At 39.5% G+C, this 23,974-nt stretch overlaps 1 protein-coding gene across 4 annotated transcripts in view; it reads left to right on the forward strand.

Moving 5' to 3' along the window:
- The first annotated feature begins 1,433 nt into the window (after positions 1–1,433).
- LOC143029145 (myoferlin-like) overlaps positions 1,434–23,974 on the forward strand; it is a 168,572-nt gene continuing 146,031 nt past the window's right edge. For 2 of the 4 annotated variants that reach the window (XM_076191604.1, XM_076191610.1), the window contains exon 1: positions 1,434–1,499. The gene's annotated coding sequence lies outside the window, so the exon portion shown is untranslated. Of the gene's footprint in view, positions 1,500–1,885; positions 2,836–3,270; positions 3,407–23,974 lie in introns of those variants that run through there. The other 2 variants (XM_076191607.1, XM_076191609.1) reach the window with 2 other exon arrangements.

The raw sequence follows: 23,974 nt of genomic DNA on the forward strand, positions 1-23,974 counted from the left end.
TAAGGATAGGGCGTGGTAGGAAAATAATGTTAAAACGACTGTGATAGGAAATACTGAACCTGTTTTTGGTCTGTAAACCACAAAAGTCCATTATTACTAATGAAACTTTTTTCGTTGCAATTATGCACGAGTTTCCACTGATTTAGATATGTTCTATATAAACCTGATTCTGATGTATTCTTATTTTATGATATAATTCTAGGGTATGGGCAAACCAAGTGATTTACGCATTTACACAAAATGGCACATGCCGTTATTGCCTTCTAATATTTATTGCAACGAGCTCAATAAACAAAATATTCAAATCTAAGATTTTATATAAGGTTTTCAGAACCACATCATCTTGTTGGATATGATAATAGGTTTAATGATTGACTCGTTATTCTTATATTATTCTATAAAAGTCACACCGAAATGCTTGTTACAAATGAAAAAATTAAACGTATCACTACATCTAATAAACTCCTAAACAAGATGAGATAAAACTCATTTCATACTCGTAGTCCTGCAATCATCACAAACCCAGTGATTCAGCTTTTCCTTTCCCTTTTCTCCCTTCCCTTTTCTCCCTCCCCCACTCCTCAATCCACTTTACTTCCCCCTTCCCCTTACCCTCCATCCCCATTACCCCCGATAGAAGTTGTCTGTCGTTCGCGAACACATCTCCATCTTTACTTTTTCTCGTCCATGCCGGAAGTCCTCTGTCTATGTGTCATTCCTGCAGTAGCCAAGGAAATCAGTTAGTTCAATGAACACTTTCGGCTTTGAAGAGTATGAAATATCAAACGTTCTTAATTTTCATGCGTCCTTGTTAGTCCCCGGATCTAGCCACCTGAAGGAAGTACTAGTATTTGGATGCATTCATGTGCCGATGCATTAGTTATAGAGGCACAAGTAAAGAATACATTGAGATAAAGGGATATCTATCGTAGGCACTCAGTTAGGGGGTATTTCAGAAAGGCATTTTATCAACAATAACCAGCGCTTCTATCCTTTAGGGACAATCGCACAGAAAAGGAAGAATCAATCGTGATTCAGGAGTATACTAGAATGAAGGGATAGCAATATTCAAAAGGGATAAGCATTTTTTTTCTATTATTGTAGAAATTAGTCTCCGATCATAGAATGGTGTACTTGTAATGTCACTGGTCTGTAGGGATATCACTATGGTGTCTAAATGTTTTATTGCATAAAATGTATACAGTCTAAACGCAATACGAAGGTAGAAGATGTAATTTAGACATGTGGGAATTCAGGTATAGGTAGGGGATGCTTTTGGATAGGGGCTGCATTCAGGGAAACCACATGGGCCCTAAGGTCCCCCCTCCGCCAAGGAAACTGTTTTCTTTCTTCATCCTTGGGCGAGAGGTGGCGAAGGCGGCGGAGGCGGTTGCGGTAGAGGGGCGGCGCCATGGGGAGGCAGGAAGGGGTCCCCCTGCTATTAATACTTCAGTCTGAGTTTCCCCTCGTGTGCGAGCGGCCGCAGGCGTCTGTCGCAGGTATTTTGTCTCTTCCGGGTACAGTAGTGTTAGGTATTCTATGCTTTACTACAACCGACCAGCAAGATCCTTGTCCGTATCTGCCCCGGCTTCAGACAAGGGGGAAAAGTGCGAAGAAGTTGTTCGTGCACGTTACTTTAGTGTTTTCGTTTTGTTTTATTTGAGAAATATGAACGTTGATATATGCAATTCCTTCAGCATTTAGTGTCAACGGCAAAGTGAAGGGAAGTGTATATGGGCATTTCCGTGTCGTCAAGTAAAGATGTGATCCTTTTATCCTTCAGTATACACGGGGCCGTGAAAGGTGTCCCTTTGACTCAAGGGAAGGTGGGAAGATGGGAAGGAGGGAGACAGGAGAGGCCTCAGCGGCCGGCTCGTTACTTGGCCGGCCGGCATGGGGATCATATTAAGAGAACCTGTTGATAGAATAGAATCGAAACAAGAAGAAAGAAAATAGAAAATGAAGTCCAATTGGTTCAGAATGACTCTATCTTCATAAATTACTATGGAAAAATGACTGTGGAATATACCTTAGAACTTCAGAGGGTGTTATACACAGTATTGGTCAACATGATAAGAGGAGTTCAAGATGCATCTCATTCAGAAATTTTTCATTATTTCCTAGTGAAGACCTACAAGTGACACTCAACGTCATCAGTGCGTCAAAATCCCAGGACGTGATACATTGGGTCCCCTTGCTTATGCAATGACTTCGTATAACATCCAAAACACGGTGTCTGTTACCAGGACCCTAACATCAGTTAATAACTGATGCAAATCTAATACATCAAAGCTGCACTGACACATCATACACACCAGAATTTCATTAGCTCATCAGGTACCACTGTCACGATAGATATTTGCCATCACCCCAAACAGCTGCCGACCTATCAGGACTTCCATAAGCCCTTCTGTGCCACTTTCAGCTCGTCAGAAAATATCGATTCTTAACCATCAGTTCGGGCAACTATTGGGAAATAAGAGTCTTCATCAGTCCCACGATACCTCCTATCAACTTGATGAGGTTCTCTCAGCAGTATGTTGGGACAAGGAAATCCTTATTTCACAGAGTACAGATCGAAACAACAGTAGAATTGTCCACTGTTAAGAAATCAACAGTGTGCTAGGACCCCGATCAGAACGACAGGGCCCCGTCGATACGACAAAGTCCTAATAAACTCAAGACAGGGTTTCAGTCAACATACATGGGACCTCATCAGGTGTCAAGGCTCCCTGGCAACGCGCCAGCACCCCTATTAGTATGACAGTGCATCAGGAACAAAAAAGGAAACATTCAACGTAAGGACCTATCAGCAAAGAAGGATCCCATCAAAATGTAAGGGCCTATTTCCAACATGGCATGCCTTCTGATTATAATTATTCAATCGAGGTTATCACAATTTGTGTATAAAGGCCTCCAGTAATGAAAGAAAGCCACAGTTCATTTACCTGTTTTCCCTCAATATGATTGCATCATACTTAACCCTTTTGCTGCTTTTCATGATTTGTTCTGGCTACCACTAGACGATTTTCCTCAATCAAGGGAAACCACTTGTGAAGTAAAAGGGTTGATGTAGCAGGATCTCCATCATTATACTTGAGCCTCAAGTTAGTATTGAAAAGCATGTTTAACGTCAATATCAAACACACTACCCTCACATACACACACTGATTTAACCAGGAACTCAAACCAAGAAGAAAGAAAATCCTAGAGAAGATCAAATGCACAGGACGTGCACAACCACGCGGCGGAAGTGTTGTGACGCTCAAGTCGCAAGTGGGACCGCCACCCTCCCAGCGCGGGAATCGCCGAGGCGGAAAAGCCTCGTACTTGCGTGTCATAGTCGCCCTTGAATTGTACCTCGAAGGTCGAGCTCGACTTCATCTTTGGATCGAGAACCTATAATGTAATGTTGCCTTCCTCTTCTAACGTTATTTTCTCTTTAGTTAACTTTTTCTCTTTTGACAGCTGAGGCACAGCAGTTCCCGTGAAAGGTGCATTGGCACCTTCCCACTTATAGTCATTTAATACTTAGATGTTGTGACACTCTTTAAGCTGAATAAAATCGTTGGGCATTGGTCCTAATGAGATATGAAGAAAAGGTCAATGTATCCAAAGGGTTGACCAATTTACTATAGTCTTAACCCATTCGCTACAAGAGCATAGTCTACAGATTCTATTTTGTCTAATGCCAAATGATTATGTTCTATTTAGGGACAGCACCGTAGTAAAATGGATCAACAGGCTAAAGTGATTACGTCTCTAAAAGGAATGAAAGTTCAGTAGGGAGGTTTTAAATTTACTGTCATGAACCGAGTACTTTAGCTACTAGACCATCACAACTCCACCGATTCATACTACCCTTTATAGGGTGACGGAAATAATTAGGCTGCTTCAGAGGCTCTCACATGGCCGATATATTCATTGGCAAAATCGTATCGGCAATATTTCTATTGTTGACAACCTGGCGCGAGATCGCCCACAAGGACAGAAGCACTGGTAAACTACAGGCCATAACAACATGACCTCTCCCGTGTTTTCATTGTCAGCCAGCCAATATCTGCTGTGGTTAGGTCTCTTAACTGGAAGTATACTGTGACTGCCTTGGATTGTTATATCGCATTAAGGTAAGAGGAGGTGATTCGTGATGTAATGGCTAATGGTCATTTGGAATCATCTCTGGTTTAGTTACCCCTTCGACCCGATGGCATTTCAGTTTTCTTCATCTAAAGGGCAGACTTAGGACAAAAAAAGTTTCTGTTAATTAAAAAAAAAAAAAAAATTCAGAATTCAAAATTCAAAATTCAAAATTCAAAATTCAAAATTCAAAATTCAAAATTCAAAATTCAAAATTCAAAATTCAAAATTCAAAATTCTAAATTCTAAAATCTAAAATCTAAAATCTAAAATTCAAAATTCAAAATTCAAAATTCATTAAGGTAGGAGGTAGGAGGTAGGTGATTCGTGATGTAATGGCTAGTGGTCATTTGGAATCATCTTTGGTTCAGTTACCCCTTCGACCCGATGGCATTTCAGTTTTCTTCATCTAAAGGGCAGACTTAGGAAAAAAAAAGTTTCTGTTAGCTAAAAAAAAAAAAAAAAAAAAAAAAAAAAAAAATCAGAATTCAAAATTCAAAATTCAAAATTCAAAATTCAAAATTCAAAATTCAAAATTCAAAATTCAAAATTCAAAATTCAAAATTCAAAAATCTAAAATCTAAATCTAAAATTCAAAATTCAAAATTCAAAATTCAAAAAATAATAATAATAATAATAATAATAATAATAATAAATAAAATTCTTTTTTAGACTGTAGATCCTAAATGCTTTGTTTTAGATCATGCAAAAATAAATGAATAAATATATAACAAAGAATGTGGTTGTGTCGAAGAGAATTTTTTTTTTTTTATGGATCTTGTATCGTCCCAAAAATTTACCTCCCTGCAACTTCGACAGAGTTTTCTCTAAAGTTCAGATGAGCCCATGTCGTTAGCCTGGCGGCAGCACAAACAGAGTACTAAGCACTACTCGTTACAGAGAGAGTTAATCAAGATCAATGCCTCTTTGCAACAAATGTGGTAAGGTAGAGTTGAATAAAACAGTCTGGCGAAAACCAGATTAAAAGGAGAAGTGGCTCTCAGTACGGAAATAAGTAACAATGGAGCTATTGAGCAAGACCTCGAGCCTTCAGCAGGCAGAGGAGATCATCACTCAATGGCACCTCTTGTCGCTCTTTGAGAGGCTATTTTCGACAGTGAACACACTTTTCCTCAGCAATGTTGCTTGTAATGCATGTTCACACACACACCGCCAACACAATCTTTTCCTCTTGTTCCTCTTCTCTTTTACTCTCTCGATTCCTCACCCTTTCTTTAGTCTCCTTTCTCCCATTCCTTCATCTTTATAACTTTATATTGTCCTTTTTCTTCATTATTTTGCCCTCCCCTGTCTTCCTTCCTTCCTCTTCCCTTCCCTCTCGCTTCTCCCTGCCTTCCAATCCCATCACTTACCCTCTCACCTCCCTTAACCTTCCCTTCCCTTCCCTCTTCTCCTGTTTCTTCCCTTTTCCTTTCCATCTATCCCCTTACCCCTTTCCTCCCTTCTGTTTCTTCTTTCGCTTATTCACTTCTCTTTTAGGTGGCGCTTATTCTAATTATGGTTGGTGACAAGCTATTTCATTAATCTCCGTGGCACCCCGTCTGTAGGAGAAGGAGTCATACACAAGGAGCGACTTGTGACGAATTAATCCCAAGAGGGAGGGAGGGAGGGAGGGAGGGAGGGAGGGAGGGAGAGAGGAAGAGGGGAGGGGGGCTACTGGGACTAAGAAAACAACAACGAGATTGCAGTGAGGCAAGTAAGGATGCGAGATTCAAGAGGAAAAAAATGAAAAGGAGGAAGATGAGGAGCAGATAGATGAAGGAGATAGTAGGGAATGAGAAGGAGTAAGAGGAATTGAAAAGGAGGAAAAGGAGGGAAAAGATAATAGGAGGAAGAGGAGGGTGAGGAGAAAGAGTAGATGGGAATGAATAACATGAGAGAGAGAGAGAGAGAGAGAGAGAGAGAGAGAGAGAGAGAGAGAGAGAGAGAGAGAGAGAGAGAGAGAGAGAGAGAGAGAGAGAGAGAGAGAGAGAGAGAGAGAGAGAGAGAGAGAGAGAGAGAGAGAGAGAGAGAGAGAGAGAGAGAGAGAGAGAAGAGGGATTAGATGTAATAGAGATGAAGAGAGAGAGAGATGGGCGGGGCAGCCTCTTCTGCCTCGTGTCCCCGGCTGAGTGCCAACTGAATGCCAAATTCTCTTTCCTCCCCAGCCACCACTACCACTACTCCATTTCCTCATCCACCGCCACTGTTGCCACCACCATCATCCCCACCCACGCAACCACCACCACCACCACCACCACCACCACCACCACCACCACCACCACCACCACCACCACCACCACCACCACCACCACCACCACCACCACCACCACCACCACCACCACTACAACTACCTTTGCAATAACCCTCCCACCACCGTCACGTATATAACTGGAATTACTACTGCCACTGATTAATTATTTCCGTTTCTTGTTAGTGTAATTTTTCCTTTGTAGGTTTCAAACCCGTGTTTTCCAGGGGTTGTCCTAATTCCAGATTCTTGTGGCAATAATTTTCATTTTTTGTTTAATATATTTTTTATTCTATCTTGTTTTATTTTATTCTATTTTATTTTATATCATTTCATCTTTTACATCATTTTATTTTATTTTATTTTATTTTTCACTTTATTTTATTTCATTTTATTTTATTCTATTTTATTTTATTTTATTTTATCTTATTTTCTATAGTTTCTACTTTTTCTTGAAGTATGAAAAAATGAGATGGGGTTAATGAAAGAGTATTGGGATGGTTTGGACACATGGAAAGAATGAGTGAAGAAAGACTAGTAAAAGAGGTATGGAAGGCAGATATGGAGGGAGTGAACGTGAAGGGACGTCCTAGGATGAGGTGGATGGATGGGGTGAAGGGGGCTTTGGAGAAGAGGGGAGTGTCTGTTGAGGAGGGACGGGAGAGGACGGAAGACGGGCGAATGGAGAATGGTTGTGTATGGATGATGTTGTGATGCATGAGGTGGAATGGGCGGGGGGATGGGGGGTGAGGTAGTATGTGTGAGCAAAATTTGACGCAGCCCGAAGGGATTTCTCCCCGTCTTCTCCTTTTATGCATGGGGGGACGAAGAGGGGGGGTCGCCGATTTAATGAAGCGGCCTTGTTATGGATGTGCTGTGTCTTGCGACACTGCTTCTGAACCAGGGCAGTGGACAAGGTGCAGGGATGACCCGTCATCCAGGAGGTGCTAAGATAAGAGGGAGGGTGGAGGGGTGTGGAGTGTGTTCAGGGATGGAATGGGTGGGAATGATTTTATGCCTTTTCCTTTTTGGCTACCTCCCTTGTAAGGGGAAAAACCCTTGGTATATGTATGTATGTATGTATGTATGTATGTATGTATGTATGTATGTATGTATGTATGTATGTATGTATGTATGTATGTATGTATGTATGTATGAAAAAATGAGAGAGCTTCTGAAGACAGTGCAAAGACGATTAATTTCCTTGTGTATGTGAACAGTTGGCGAACCAACTACCGTAACCACATTACTGTCATTGACTGCAGAGATGAACGTGGATTAGTCTGTTCAATTAAAGTCGTTCAAGAATTGATAGTGAATACAATTTTTCTCATTCATTCGACTGAAAATTTTGACGGAGGGGATGTATGAACATATGAAAATCAATAGGAAATGACTGGGAAACGTATTTAAAAGAGATTGTAGAACTACGAACCCAACATGTTATTGATATTGGTAGCGAAAATATCTGCCAAAATAATGTAAATTAATCATTGGATCAATTAAAACCCATAACCCATAGGATATGTACAGAACACTATCCACTAGACTAAAAGTTTTCAGAATTATTTTTACCCATGCACCGTGCTGACATGTAATTTACCCTTGTGGCCTTCTTCATGACTGGTTTTAGAAAACTACATACTCTACTATCTCCATACATTTTCAAATACATATAAATTGCATCCGTATTACATAGGATTAAATTGTTCACATCACTTGCAAAAATGATCACTTAAGTTGGTATGGCCCATGATAATTCAGTTACCTACTGGTTTCATGTCAACACCTAGTGATAAGACATGGCACCGGGTTGGGAACCAAGGCACAAGGAAATTGATTTTCATTACTGTTATGTTGTCCCTGCCATGTACATAATGATGCCTTATAGCCATGCAAGTTCTTATAATATTCAACTTTTCTTATTCATAGGTCCTACTTTCCCATGTCATTATTCTTTGTATGCCAAGACGTTTACTGATACAAATTACTCCCTGTTTAGTCCTCCATTCGCTGCTATATACTCCTCTAATTATTTTTACTCTTATAGCATTCAGACAGTTTACCTTAATGTCAACATTTATGATATCCCTTATCTTTCCATCCTTAAAATATATATTCTCTTGTCGTCCATGGTTGTACAGTATTTCTCCTTTCATATTGAAAATCATTATTGGTATCTGTCACATTTTTATTGTCTTCCATCAGCACAACGTCGTTTATAGAGTGTAAACTTTTTCATGTCTCTTTTCCAACTCGCTATCGTGTCTTATTTAATTTGCCTTTGTGTCTCTTTTGATTATGATTTAACGTGTGTAAATGTCGAGTACCCAATTTGCTTTCACGTAGCCTTATTTTAAACTTGTCGTGATGGGATCAGTTTTATTTTTGTATACATCTTATACAACTACATATCGATGTTCGTTCAAACATATTCCTCATTCTCCTAATTAGCTTTCATGTCCTTACATACCAAATACATACATACATACATACATACATACATACATACATACATACATACATACATACATACATACATACATACATACATACATACATACATACATACATACATACTGTACATACGTACATATGTACATACGTACATACATACATACATACATACATACATACATACATACATACATACATACATACATACATACATACATACATACATACATACATACATACATACATACATACATACATACATACGTCCATATATGCTTACATGCGAGTAGTAAGTAAAGTGCCAACTTGGACCCTAGCAACATTGAATGTGTTCGTACAGTCATATGGGTGATGTGTGTGCGTACATGTGTGTACGTGTGGGAGGAGTTTGTGACGTCATACGCTGATGACTTTAGACGTTTTTGATTACCTTTATGTGTGAGTATGTGTGCTTTGATTGGTGTGTAGTTGTATAAAAGGAGGAGTTTGTGTTTCTTGAGACTTGTGTATATGAGTGTGGTCTACAGGTATGTAAAAAGTTGAGAGGAGTTGATCGACGTTACTTGGGCCATAGAAAGACTTTGGAGCTGTAGGTAGAGCGTAAAAACAGTGTTTGTTTTCCAAGGGTAGGACTGCGTTCCCGTGTTCCATAGTTTTGCGTCATATTTTTCAATCATTAACTTGGTCCATAGGTATCTATGGGTGTGGTCTATATGTATATAAAAAATCTAGAGGAGTTGATGATCTACGTTTGATTGTCCATAGAATGACTTCGAAATGTATGCTGGTAGGTGCGACATAACACAATGGTTTTCGAGTGTGCTTCGCAAGCCTTAGTTAATTTTTCTTTTTTATTTCTTCAATCATTGAGTTCCTGTACTATTATTTCAGGATAATGAAAACAAATTGTACTTTATAGCTATTCTTTTATTAGTTAAACAGTATAATTATAAAAGAAATATAATTAGTCTTAGTAGAACTAAATGTTATTACATTGATAATGTTAACAACAAAAACACTAAGAATACAACTATCCTTAATAGAACTAAATATTATCATTGCTACATTAGTAATTTTAACCAAAGCCTACTGAGAATACAATGCTTTAAATTCAGAATTCATCATCATCGTCTGATTCCGTCCCCCTTCTTTTTGTCGATTATTCGTCTTTTTCGTTTATTTTTCCTATTGCGATGTCGGCGCAACAGGATATTCCGTTTTTTTTTTTCACAGAGGTTCTCACCTGTGATTGGAGTTCATGATCCGACGTGAAGGAAGTCATTTTTGATGTCGGCGGGGGTATCGTTTACTCCGTCGAATGAGTCGTCCACGTCCTTCCTGATACTAAACGTATCATCGTTTTTCTCTGTACAGATTATTTCCTGCAGCTTGCCTTTGGTCAGGAGTTTATTTTTTGCCTATTTGGAGACTCGTCCTGATATTACGCGGAAAAATGAAAACAAAATATAAGTATAAAATATTGAAACTGTTTCATGTCGGAATAACTATCTACATTGAAAATCGATGTTACTCGAGTTAGCAGTTTTGGATAATGTGTTTTCCTCGGTATAGTCCTCTTCGTCTTTTTCATGAAGGGAAGCGATGTTCTCGTGACAAGTAGTCATTTTCTTTGTTTTGGGGAGTTGACCTGGTTTGAGTGTCGAGTTGGTAAGAGGAACAATGTTATATACAACGTGCGAAGGTAAGGGCCTTGATTTTTTCATATACCACTGATGAAAGTAAATAGCCTTCACAAATAAAGTAAACCAAGGAACTTCCTTACACTATTTTTCTTCTATGAGCGAACAGAGATAATTACATGTACTGTAAGATACAGTTTTTGTTTATTATAATGACAAAGTAAATAACTTCAGTTCGGAAAATAGTTACCGAAGTGCTTGTAACTAAATAGGGTTATTTATTTATCGGTCTTTAAGAAATGTAATCATGAGGATGTATAGGAATCTAATAATATCGCACGTTTAACGCCGTAACGATTTAAGTTTTGTACAAACCATATGCAATAAAAAAACGCAAACTAATCTATTGCTGCCTTGTAATCTATATGTACAAAAATTACTTTTTTGGTTGTGTAATGTAAATGTAATGTAAATCGTACTTTTCGAATTATATATTACATACATACATACATACATATACCAAGGCTTTTTCCCTCTTACAAGGGAGGTAGCCAAAAAGGGAAAGGCACAAAATCATTTCCACCCATTCCATCCCTGAATACACTCCACACCCCTCCACCCTCCCTCTTATCCTAGCACCTCCTGGATGACGGGTCATCCCTGCACCTTGTTTAATGCCCTGGGTCAGAAGCAGTGTCGCAAGACACAGTACATCCACAGCAAGGCCGCTTCATTAAATCGGCGACTCCCCCTCTCCGTCCCCCCATTGCATAAAAGGAAAGGACGGGGAGAAATCCCTTCGGGCTGCGTCAAATTTTGCTCACACATACTACCTCACCCCCCATCCCCCCGCCCTTTCCACCTCATGCAATCACAACATCATCCATATACAACCATTCTCCATTCACCCCAGTCTTCTGTCCTCTCCCGTCCTTCCTCAACAGACATTCCCCTCTTCCCCAAAGCCCCCTTCACCCCATCCATCCACCTCATCCTAGGACGTCCCCTCATGTTCACTCTCTCCACATCTGCCTTCCATACCTCTTTTACTAGTCTTTCTTCACTCATTCTTTCCATGTGTCCAAACCATCCTAATATTCTTTCATCAACCCTATCTCCCAGCTCCTTTTCCACCCCTGTTCTCCTCCTCACCTCCTCATTTCTCACTCTATCTAGCCTAGTAACCCCCATCATACTTCTCAGACACCTCATCTTAAACACATTTAAACTCCTTCTCTCTTCTTCTCTTATGTTCCATGTTTCTGCCCCATACAGTGCTGTTGGCACAATCACTCCTTCATACAGTCTCCTCTTAGCATCCGTTCCCAAATGTCTATTCCACATTACACTCTTTAATTCATCAAGGCATTTACTCGCTTCTCTCAATCTACATTCTACCTCCACCTTCACTCCACCTTTTCCTGCCACATTTGCACCCAAGTATATAAAACTATCCACTTCCTCCAGTCGCTCTTCCTTAATGCTCACTTCCAGTCTACTGCCACTTTCACCCCTTGTACATCTCATCACCTTACTTTTACCCACATTTATCTTTAGTTTTCTTCTATCACATACTCTCCCAAACTCTACCACCAACTTCCTCAATCCCTCCTCCGATCCTACCACAAGCGCAGTGTCGTCCGCAAACAACAGTTGGCTCACCTCCCACTTTTCTCCATTTTCTTTAACCATCTCCAATCCCTGACCCACTACCCTTGCATTCACCTCTCGCACCACCCCATTCATGTATAAGTTGAACAGCCAGGGCGGCATAACGCATCCTTGACGAAGTCCCACCTTTACCTCGAACCACTCACTCTCTCCATTTCCAATCCTGACACAAGCTCTACTACTCTCATAAAAACTCTTGACAGCTCCCAGAAGCTTTCCTCCTATCCCATATATCTGCATAACCTCCCACAGTGCCTTTCTGTCTACCCTATCATAAGCCTTTTCCAGATCCATAAAAGCCCAAAAAAACATCCTTCCCTTTTCCTATAGCTTTCTCACATATCTGTCTTACCACAAAGATCTGATCTACACAACCTCTACCTGTCCTAAATCCACACTGTTCCTCACCAATTACTCCCTCTGTTCCTCTCCTAATCCTCTCAATCAAGATCCTTCCCATAAGCCTTCCCAACTACACTTAACAAGCTAATTCCTCTGAAACTACTACATTCACACTTGTCCCCTTTTCCCTTGTAAAGAGGAACTATACAGGCACTCCTCCAGTCCTCCGGCACTCTACCCTCTCTCCAGCAAACATTAAATAACCTCACCAGCCAGTCCACCATCACTGTACCTCCCTTTTTCAGACATTCTGCATGGCATCCATCCAGACCAGGTGCCTTACCTGCTTTCATCATCTTAACAACTGCCTTCACCTCATCCTTCCTTATTTCTCCTCCATTCTCCTCACTCATCACTCTCATTTTCTTCGCATTTCCCACTGCAGCTATCTTTCCCTCCCTATCCTCCTTCACATTTTACAACTCCCTAAAATATTCTGCCCATCTTCCCCTTACTGCCTTCTCTTCCATTATCATCTCTCCATCTGCACCTTTTACCTTTTCTTCTCTACTTGATTCGTCTCCTCTTCCTCTCTTAATTTCTTTCCAAAACATCTTTTTATTACTTTCAAAACTTTCTGTCATACTCTTACCCCATTTCACATCTGCTCTCCTCTTTGCCTCCTTTACCTTTTGCTTTACTTCTCTTTTCTTTTCTTTGTACCTCTCATATGACTCCCTCGTCAATCCAACAATCCAATGCTCCGTTTCTATTTTACGAGGGAGGACATTGAGTACAAAAATATTGGTTTGATTAGAAAGAATTACGTTTTTCATATCTTCTACTGATATTACTCCTTTGTATTGCAATTTTGAGATATTGTTTATTCTAAGAATAAACCGTACAATTCTGTCAATTTGAAAACCGTTCATCATTATTATTATCCCCTACTTTCTAACACCACATTTCTGTCAATATAAATTTCTAATACGCTAGTACATTCGCCAAATGCACAAACCATTAAAATCCACCATATCGATAATTATTAGATAAAGTTTATTATGCATAATGTTAAAGAATAAATTATCCATCATAATACTGTTTTGTCCTTTGGAGAGAACATATGGTTTTGCCAGTTGTTTTGAGTGGACGTAATCAATGGTTAATCACTTTTCTTAACGATTTATTCAAAGCCTTTATTACCTCCTTGAGAGGGCAGATTTTCGGTACTATTAATTTACACCTGCCAACAGATAATTTGAACTTTTTGTTTACGTCAGGTGACTTTACTATGAATTCAATTGGTGCTAAATCTAATCTTATGCGAAGATCGACACTATCTAGTAGGTAAATGTCAATATTATAGATATCACTCATTAGCTGTCTGCATAGAGAAATTCCATTTGATTTGATATTTTTAATAACACGTTTTTCTAAGTAATTTAAACTTTGAAAATGTGAATTTTCATATTTATTGACTATACCTGTTCCTTTATCGTCTCGATGTAAAAACATATTCCGCGCTAAAGACATATTTGTAAGAAGTTTAATATAGCTGACGCAATTAAAAAGATAATTATCTTCTACTTGTATACTATTGATAAAGACTGACGAGATTTGAAAATGGTGTTTAATAAGGCTCCATTTGGGATAACAGTATTATCATCGTCGGTTAAATCAATAGTTCCACTGTTTGAGGAATTTTGGTCATACGAAATTTTAAACTTAAGACTGTATTTGAAAGATCAAGGAAAATGTCATAATTTTTCTGTAATCTAAATTCAATCAAATTATCGGCTAATGTTTAATCACAATCAATATTTAATACAGGTAAAAATTCAACATTTTGTCTGTTTTCAATTGACGTTTCTAATAATCTGAGTCTATGAGGTCTGGGGAACATTTCGCTAATTGCAGATGTATAATTTGGTGCAGGAGTTTCATTTTGGGGGTTGTTACAATCTCTTCCCCTGCCATGATTATAGTGATACGGTGGTTCTAAAGACATCTCTTTTATAATATGCGCGTTTATATTTCCGTACTTTTCCTTCTTTTATCATTTTTCCCAATTTTTTCAAAAATTGAATACTTCTATTTCTTAATGTTTGCATTGATTTGTCTTATCCTTCTCTAGATCGCTTACAACGTTTTGTCCGAATGTAAGTGTTTCAGGTATTACATTAAGGCAAACTGTATATATCTATTTTTGTGATGCCCGTCATCCAGCTTAATAGACCAATTCCTTATTGATAATAGATAGGTGATTTAAAAGTGATGATATCTGCCAATCCTCCTCCTCTTTTTAATCAAATAGGGTTTGAAAATAATGCTAAAAAACCGTCTTCTGGTGGACGAGTATGTGTTAATCTATGGAAATTCATTTTCATATTGTGCTTACTACCTCATAAACCCTTTTTCTCGGATATGTAAAACTAAAGTTACAGAATTACCGTTTTCAAAATAATAATTGAAACAGTTTCAATTATATTACTTTGTAAAGGGGTATAAATCAATACAGATTTATAGCTGCAATGTTACCTACAGATATTGCATCCAATATATTCACTTGTGCATTAAAATGTGTAGGATGAACATTATCACGAGGGGCTACAATTGCCTTTAATTGTGTCGTTCTTGCGTCATTTGTGAATATCTTGTAACGTTTTTCAGGATCAAAACCTAATTTCTTTGATATTTTAGGCGAGAACTATAAATACATTTCACCCCACATTGTAAATGTCTCAGGGGATATTTATTCTCGAAGAAATATGAATAACTATCATTAAGAGAATTCACTAGTTCCCGGTTCACATGATCAACAAGATCTGGTGAAACAGTTGTAATGATACTTTCCCTTGTAAGAAGGAAAAAGCCTTTGGTATATGTATGTATGGTACGTACTTTAGTATTTCCATATATGAATTTCCAGATTTGCCTACTAATGTTATAGAGAATTTCTCGTCCACTTGTTTCAGAATGTATATAATCTGCGGAAAGAGTATATTTATTAAACACACTTCATATTGTTTTTCTGGGCTTAAGACTAAAGGATGAATGCAATTGGTAAAATGCGCTGTTGTGTTTTGCGGATATATATCCAAGCTTCCTAATGATGAAACATATATGTAGGACCCTTCTTGATTTTCCGTGATTAATCTATGTTTACTAAATATAAACTAAACGTTTACTGATCCATGAAATGTTGTTGAGGCCTTCAAATAGGATATTGAAACTTTTTTTTTGTAATTTTTTTCTTATTTATCATCAATATTATTATATTTTGTTTACATCATTACGTTACATATTATATTATTTGTTGATAAGTAAATTATTAGTTACACTGAATTTTATTTCTACATTACATGGGTTAGTACATCATTAAGATTATTTAGTATTTGTATTTCTTTTCTTGATACCCTTTTTCTTTTCGTCTTCTTTTTCTTCGTAGTCAAATAATAATTTTCGTTTACTTGGTGATAGGTCTACAGTTTTATCAGGGCTAATTTCACTTGAGTCAACTTTTCTTTGGCGTCCGACGAGCCCCAAATTTATGTCATTTGGTGCTAAAGTGTTGGACACTAATTCTAATTCTAAGACATCAACTTCGGAAGAACCGTGGAGGCACATGTAGAAATTGAAACGTGGTACGCCCGAGTACTCGAACCTACGGTGGCAAGAACGTGACCAGTGCTGTAGCGAATTAGACCAATACGCCATCTCTTGATGGTGTATTGGTCTAAGTCACAACAGCACTGGTCACGTGCTTGCCGTCGTAAGTTCGAGTTCTCGGGCGTACCATGTTTCAATTTCTGCATGTGCCTCCATGGTTCTTGCGATGTTGATGGCTTAGAATTAAAGTGCATTGTAGTTGATAAATATATATATATATATATATATATATATATATATATATCTTTCTCCCACCCTCTCACCCATTCACTCACTGACTCTTTCACTCACTCACTTACTCACTCAATTAATCAATCAATCAATCAATCAATTAACCAACCAATCAATCAATCAATCAATCACCCTGTCTGTCTGCCTGTCCATCTGTCTGTCTGTCTGTCTGTCTGTCTGTCTCAGTCCGTCCCCCCCCCCCTCTCTCTCTCTCTCTCTCTCTCTCTCTCTCTCTCTCTCTCTCTCTCTCTCTCTCTCTCTCTCTCTCTCTCTCTCTCTCTCTCTCTCTCTGTATCTCTCTCTCTCTCTGTTTATCTTTCTCTGTCTCTCTCTCCGTCTCTAAAATTGGATAGTACTTGTCGCACAACAAGTTATCTTGCAAGCCCACACCGCTTCCTGCAGGGAAGATAACGCAGTTTATAACTTCATTGTTGTAAATTTTATGACTCAAGTAATGCCACAGTTTGAAGATTAGTATGCAATCCATTTACAGCTCTTCTTTCTTTTTGTTATATTATTGCGTTGATTTAAGATGCACTTATAATTCGCTTTATACGGATTCGAGGAAGGGGGGTATAATGGCATAACACTCCCTCATACAGTTGATATATTTTTTACTTTAAGAATTTTTATATAGTTTGGTGGCAATGAAATAAGCTTCAAAAATATTCTTAACTTCTGTTGATCTGATTTAGAGACCGGAAACCCCTGTACTTCCAGGAAATGCATTATTTCTAGAATATTTATACCTGTAACAAGTGATAATAAATTCGCGTTTTCATCCGAACTCACGATATCCTTTTTTATTTTTAAGATAATTTAACATAGATATAATGTATTCTCGTACACTAGGTTTTATGAAAATATTGACTTTATCCAATAAGGACGGCTGTACATCATTTATTGTAGGATGAAAGCTGTACTAGATACTGTAAAGCTTGTTGTTGTTGTTGTTGTTGTTGTTGTTGTTGTTGTTGTTGTTGTTGTTGTTGTTGTTGTTGTTGTTGTTGTTGTTGTTGTTGTCGTCGTCGTCGTCGTCGTCGTCGTCGTCGTCGTTGTTGTTGTTGTTGTTGTTGTTGTTGTTGTTGTTGTTGTTGTTGTTGTTGTTGTTGTTGTTGTTGTTGTTGTTGTTGTTGTTGCTGCTGTTATAACGGAGAAGTTGGAGCTACTGTTGTTCAGGGTTGTTCCTCTCCTTGAATGATATTAGTTTCGCACTCTTTATATGTACGGCGGAAACATTTTCGGCAAGAACTTTAGGTACTAACAGTATTCGCTCACAGGCATTACTATTTAAACATATTAGGTAGATGTGGATAGGAGGTAAAGGGAACACGGGCTGAGGGAAATACCTCCTTTACCTCCTATCATTATCTACCTAATCTGTTTAAATAGTAAAGCCTGTGAGCGAAATCCCTGGCTGAAGGGTTTATTGAGAGTTGTCCCTTCATACCAGAGACGAAGGAAATCTGGTCTCTATTACAGGGCTCGGTCAGCTACCCTCACCGTCCTCGGTGATTCTGTGCTTATAGAAATAAGAGAGAGAGAGGAAGAGAAAACAAGGTCCTTGTTTAAGGCTTTGACATGAAGGTACATGCACATAAGCTTGGAATAAGGGTGGTATCTGGGAATTATACAAGAATAGGGCACATGAAAAACATAAAAGAAAAATAAGCTTAATTGTAAAAGTAGGCAGAATTTTACATTTATGAAAGTGTGGCTCAATTACGAAGACTATAGTGGGGAAGTGGCAATGGTGGAATAGGAGAAGAGAATCGATGGTTGTCCTCTGTATCAGGTGCAGTGTGAGATTGAGAGGACGCAGTTTCTATGTCCAGACCACGGGGGACTCTTTTGATGTGATCTTTATGCAACAGGGTCTCAGTCAGATTTTACAAACTGAGTGCTTTTACTTTGTTCTTAGATTCATGACTAATGATACGAAAGGGTCCAGAGAATTTAGGTGAGAGCTTGGAGATGAGTGTGTGGTTAAGGGTGTAAACAGTGTCTCCAATTTCAAAGGTATCAATTCTGGCTAATTTGCTGTGCAAGTGGACCATTTCTTCCTTAGTTAGATGGAGGGTATTATATATTCGTTTGAAAAGGTGATTGAAATTACCTACAAAATTATTCAAGTTGTAAATGGGAGGTAAGTCTGAAAGGAGAAGATCATATGGGAGCTTTTTGTCTGAGCCCAAAAAGAACAAAATGGGTTGACTCCGTTACTGACTTTTATATAGCAATTTAAACCAGCTTAAAGCATGGGTAGCCTACATGTTCATCCCAGGGAAGATGAAGATCAGAAGCACGATGTTTGATAACATTGAGAATCTTTCTATTCTGAAGTTCAACTAGGTCATTAGAACTGGGATGATAAGCAGTAGTGTTGCATTTTTTTTTCTAAATAATCGGAAATATGAGAAAGAATCTCACTGTTGAATTTACTCCCGTTTTCAGATATTAGAGTTTTGGGTGTAGTAAAGGGGCATATGAGTTTGTCAATAAGTGTCTTTGCTATGTGTTGTGCTGTCTTGTCTGGTAGGGGAGCTAGAATACAGAATCTCGAGAAATGGTCGACACAGACAAGGAGGTATTTGTTTCCGGTATGTGTAAGTGGCAACTTAAGAAGGTCAATAGCGACTGTGTCGAATGGTTTAGAAGGTGTAGGGTAAGTTAGAATTGGAACATGACAGCTGATATGACCTTTGTGATTCGCGCAAGAGGGGAAAGCGTCGATGTACGCGTGTATATCCTTCCTCATTGTTAACCAGAAATAGTGCAATCTGGCTTGTATAACGCATTTCTCCTTACCAGGGTGTGCAGCAATAGGTGAATCGTGTATAAGTTTTAAAAATTTTGAAATGAGATCTGTAGGGACTACCATTTGGAACACTGATCTATTGGGTTCATGGGTGTTCATTAGTGTTGTTTTGTGATAAAGAATGTCATCCACTAACGTGTAAATGTCAAGATCTGAAGGAAAGTTGTCTGTGTCAGATGTGTCTGCAGACTCGAAGAAGTATGTGACACGTTTCTAAAGAGGAGCTTATCTCCGTGTTGCGGCTATGCGCACTTGAGTAATATTTACTGAAATTGGGTTTTGAGCGATGGTGGTAATATGGCGACTAAGAATATCTGCAACTACATTTGCTTTTCCCAGTAATATATATATTTATATATATATATATATATATATATATATATATATATATATATATATATATATATATATATATACATATCAAGTAAGCATGAACTCTCGTATGGTGAGGAACCAGCGGGCAAGATTCCCGGGGAGATTTTTCCCTTTAAATAGGTGAAAGAGTGGTTGATGGTCTGTGTATATATACATTTCGTATCCAAGGATGATGTCATTGAAATGTTTGAGTACGTTTATCATTGCTAAGTCCTCTGTGTCTGTGACTAAGTAATTTCTCTTGTGTTTATTGAGTGCACGATTCGCACAGACAATTGGTCTAAGTTTATCACCTTGGTGCTGCATGAGGACTGCGCCCAGTCCTGTATAGGACGCATCAGTGTAACTTGTAAAGGGAAGCTTGTGGTTTGGGAAGGCAAGGACAAGTGCCGTGGTTAAGACTTGTTTTAAGTTATTAAACAATTTCTCCTGGCCAGATGTCCAAGAGAAGGGTGTTTCCTTCTTAAGTAATGACGTTAATGGTGCTGCTATATTAGGGTAACCTTGAATGTAACGTCTGTGGAACCCTGACAGTCCAAGGAATGAACGTACATGTTCAACAAAAGTGGGGTGTGGGAAATCAATGGCTGCCTTGACTTTGTCCTGCGATGTTAAAATTCCTTGAGTTAAGAACATGCCCTAGGTAGCGTATCTTTTCTGAAGGAAAGAACACTTCTTTACCTTCAGTTTTAGACCTGATTGTGCTAGTCGTGAGAAGACAGTGTGTAGTGTGTGTAGATGTTTGTTAATTGATTTAGAAGCTATGATGACGTCATCGAGGTACATGAACGCAGAGTGACTAATGAGAATTGCGAATACTTTGTGCATGAGCTAAAACGAGACCCGTGGCTAGTAGTTTAAATTGATAATGTCCTGTGGGTGTGCTAAAGGCTGTAAGAGGTCTAGATTCTGGGGCAAGGGGAATCTGGAAATAGCCTGACATAAGATCTAGTCTCGCGAACACTACGTTGTTTTCGCTGATAGTGTGGAATATTTTCTGTAATATAGGGATCGGATGTCTGTCTGGTGTGGTGAGTTTATTCTGCTCTCTGAAGTCTACTACAGGTCGGAAAGACCCGTCCTGCTGTAGCACTATGAAGAACGGGAAATTCCATTTCCTAATGGATAGCTCGATGATATCTCACGCAATCATGTCTTGGATGAGCTTATCAACAATCATGCGTTTACTGTGTGGCATTCTGTATGCAGAGATGTAGCGTGGTTTGAGTTCTCCCGAAGGGGTATCTGATGTTAAATATGGTTAGTGACTTCTAGTGGTTCACATCTAGTGGCAATGCTATATTTGAACTTCTTGCAAAGTGTAAGCAAGTCTGCCTGTGAATCGGGGAAGTCTATGTGGTTGAAATGTGATGTATCAATGGGTTTCTGTCCCGTAGGGACGTCGAGAAGTGTGGCACAAACTTGAGAATTTGGGAGTTCGTCATCTATGATTTGCATGCATGAAGGGTAAGTTTCGAAATCACACATTTTTGTGCCAACTGTGAGTTGGAGGGTGTCGTTAGCGTCATTTGCAACCAAGATACAAATATGCCCTTTCTTAGATGTAGAGTTGATGGCTGAAAACAGGGAAGTGCCCTTGACACGGCAAGTATCTGGCATACTGATTACATCAGTGTCCTATGCTTGGGACACTCGAAAGTGTAGCTTTGCGTACTCACGAGGGAACAGTGTCTTTGGTCTGATAAGTATTGCGTTAGTGTGTTTGAAAGTGACTAACACATCTGAGACAGGAATTGAATTGTTGTTGAAATCCTCTACGAGAGGCAAGAGTGTATCCTGGGACTGGTAAATGTTCAACGTTATTGGGTGTGTGCGTGTTGTTGTTTTTTTTCCTACGTTTTGTTGATTTTGACATGAGTGATGAGTTAGTTCGTCTGTTCCGCTTGGACCGCAAGTCCACAGCTGTCATTGGAATATCAAAGAGTTGTGGGAAGATGTTTAGGTAGTGTGACCATTTGGGCTAACAGCTGGTGTATCCTCGTGTGATGTAGCACAGTGACTTTTATTAGCATTAAATGACGTTACTTTTTGTTCTACCTATTTGGCCACGTTGATGTGATTCACCATGTGTGAAGTTGCTGAATACAATAGGGGGAGGAAATGATTTGCATAAATTATTCCATCCTGTGCAGGGTAAATAATTATGTTGTGTTGCTTCGTTAAAATTAATCCTATGAGGATATCAGCAGGGAAATAAATATCAATTACGTATGTGGTAACTGGAATGGATGGGCACTCATCTTTAAAGTTAATGTCAAGAGAGAATTTGCCAATGATAGGGAAAGGTACTCCATCCACATTGCACATATTTACATCTGGGGGTTCCAAAATGGCTCTCTGTTTTGTTTGGGTGCGGAGTTTGTGAAAGTTGTTCACTAACATGATGTTTACTTGTGAACCCATGTCGAGAAAAACTCTCATTTTGGTGTTTCTAGACGTGGCTTTGAAGGTTAAGGCATGTGAAGATGTGTCTGGGATGTCCAGTGTATATACTGGTAGCGTTGACGTTTGCATATCTGTGTATGGGTTCACTGTCCTCGGTGGGCACTGGGTCTTCGTAGTGTGTAGTCATGCGGGAAAGGTGTTACGTGACTGACCTGCATGTTACGTGAATATCATGCAGATGTGCAAGGTGAATATCGTGCAGGAGATGGGTTATAGAAGCGGGCTGTTGTCGTGGAAAGTTTGTCTTCGGAGACCACTTCTTAGAGAGTTTGTCTTCGGAAGGCGCTTCGTAGAGAGTTTGTCTTCGGAGGGTGCTTCGTAGAGAGTTTGCCTTCGGAGGACGCTTCGTAGAAATTTTGTCTTCGGAGGGAGCTTCGAAGAGAGTTTGTCGTCGGAGGGCGCTTTGTAGAGGGTTTGTCTTCGGAGGGCGCTTCGTAGAGGGTTTGTCTTCGGAGGGCGCTTCTTAGAGAGTTTGTATCACCTCTACTGGCCACCACCTTGATAGATGCCCGTTTTAGGATGGCCAAAGGTGGGTTGGTTTGACCACTTTAATAGTGATTTCTCCTCTGATACAAAACTGCTGGCAAATCCAGAGGAAAACTCCGGAGGTTGCCAGACATTCCTACCTAAAACTTACAGAAAGCAAAAAGGGCGTTTCCACGAGTGCGTTGCCAGAAAAGTCATGTATGAAATGGTGACACTCTTGAGGGTTGCCAGTAAGTAGAATATATATCGATGTGAAGATCATTGGGTCCCGGTCCCACGGCGTTAGCTTCCTCAGGCGTCCACCCGGCCGCCGACCGCAAAATTTAATGGATTCTACCCGGCACCTTGGCCTTTTCCTGAGTGTCTGGCTGAAAGGCCTTTGGAGAGTTGTCCCTTCATGCCCGAGATGAAGAAAATCTCCTGGCGTCTATCACACCATACATACCTATGGACCAAGTTAATGATTGAAAAATATGCAAGTCTATGGAGCGTAGGGACGAGGTCCTACCCTCGCCTCGCAAAAACAAACACATTTGCTTTACGCTCTACCTACATCTCCAAAGTCATTCTATGGCCCAAGCAACGTCAATCATCAACTCATCTCACTTTTTTACATACCTATAGACCACACCCATACATGCATATGAACCAAGTTAATGATTGAAAAATATGACGCAAGACTATGGAATGCGGGAATGCAGTCCAACCCTCGCAAAACACAGTTTTTACGCTCTACCATCTTCAAAGTCATTCTATGGCCCAAACAACGTCAATCATCAACTCAGCTCAACTTTTTACATGCCTATAGACCACACCCATATACACAAGTCTCAAGGTACAGAAACACCTTCCTTTACACAACTATACACCAATCAAATCACACATACAACCAATCAAAAACGTCTAACGTCATCAGCGTATAACGTCACAAGCTCCACCCACACGTACACACATGTACGCGCACACATCACTCATACGTACGTACGAACACATTCAATGATGTTGATGTCCAAGTTGGCACTTTACCTACTATTCATGCGCGCGTTGGGATGTATCGACAAGTACGAGTGGAGACACCGATTCAAGTAAGCCAAAGGACCATTGACTACCTGCACGAAAGGGCTCTGCAGCAGGATTTCGGTGAGAGTCATCTCCCTACCGCCCGTCTTCAAACCTCATCCACTTCCTCGTTTCTATTTGGGGGTACATCCCCACGGGTCATATTCGGTCTTCGGACAAGATCACTTCATCTATATTGCCTCCAAATTTGAACACAAGGAGAATTGACAGCGGACAACTTCCTTCTGCTACTTTAAGCCGGTGACATAAAGCCCCATACTAATACAACGCAGATATCATTCCAAGAATTCTTCCCTAATAGATCTATGAAAGGGCCTGTGAAACATTGCCAACTACTCTGGAACTGAGGGT

Source organism: Oratosquilla oratoria, chromosome 10 (genome assembly GCF_046742065.1).
Source record: "Oratosquilla oratoria isolate Oo_2021 chromosome 10, ASM4674206v1, whole genome shotgun sequence".
NCBI lineage: Eukaryota > Metazoa > Arthropoda > Malacostraca > Stomatopoda > Squillidae > Oratosquilla > Oratosquilla oratoria.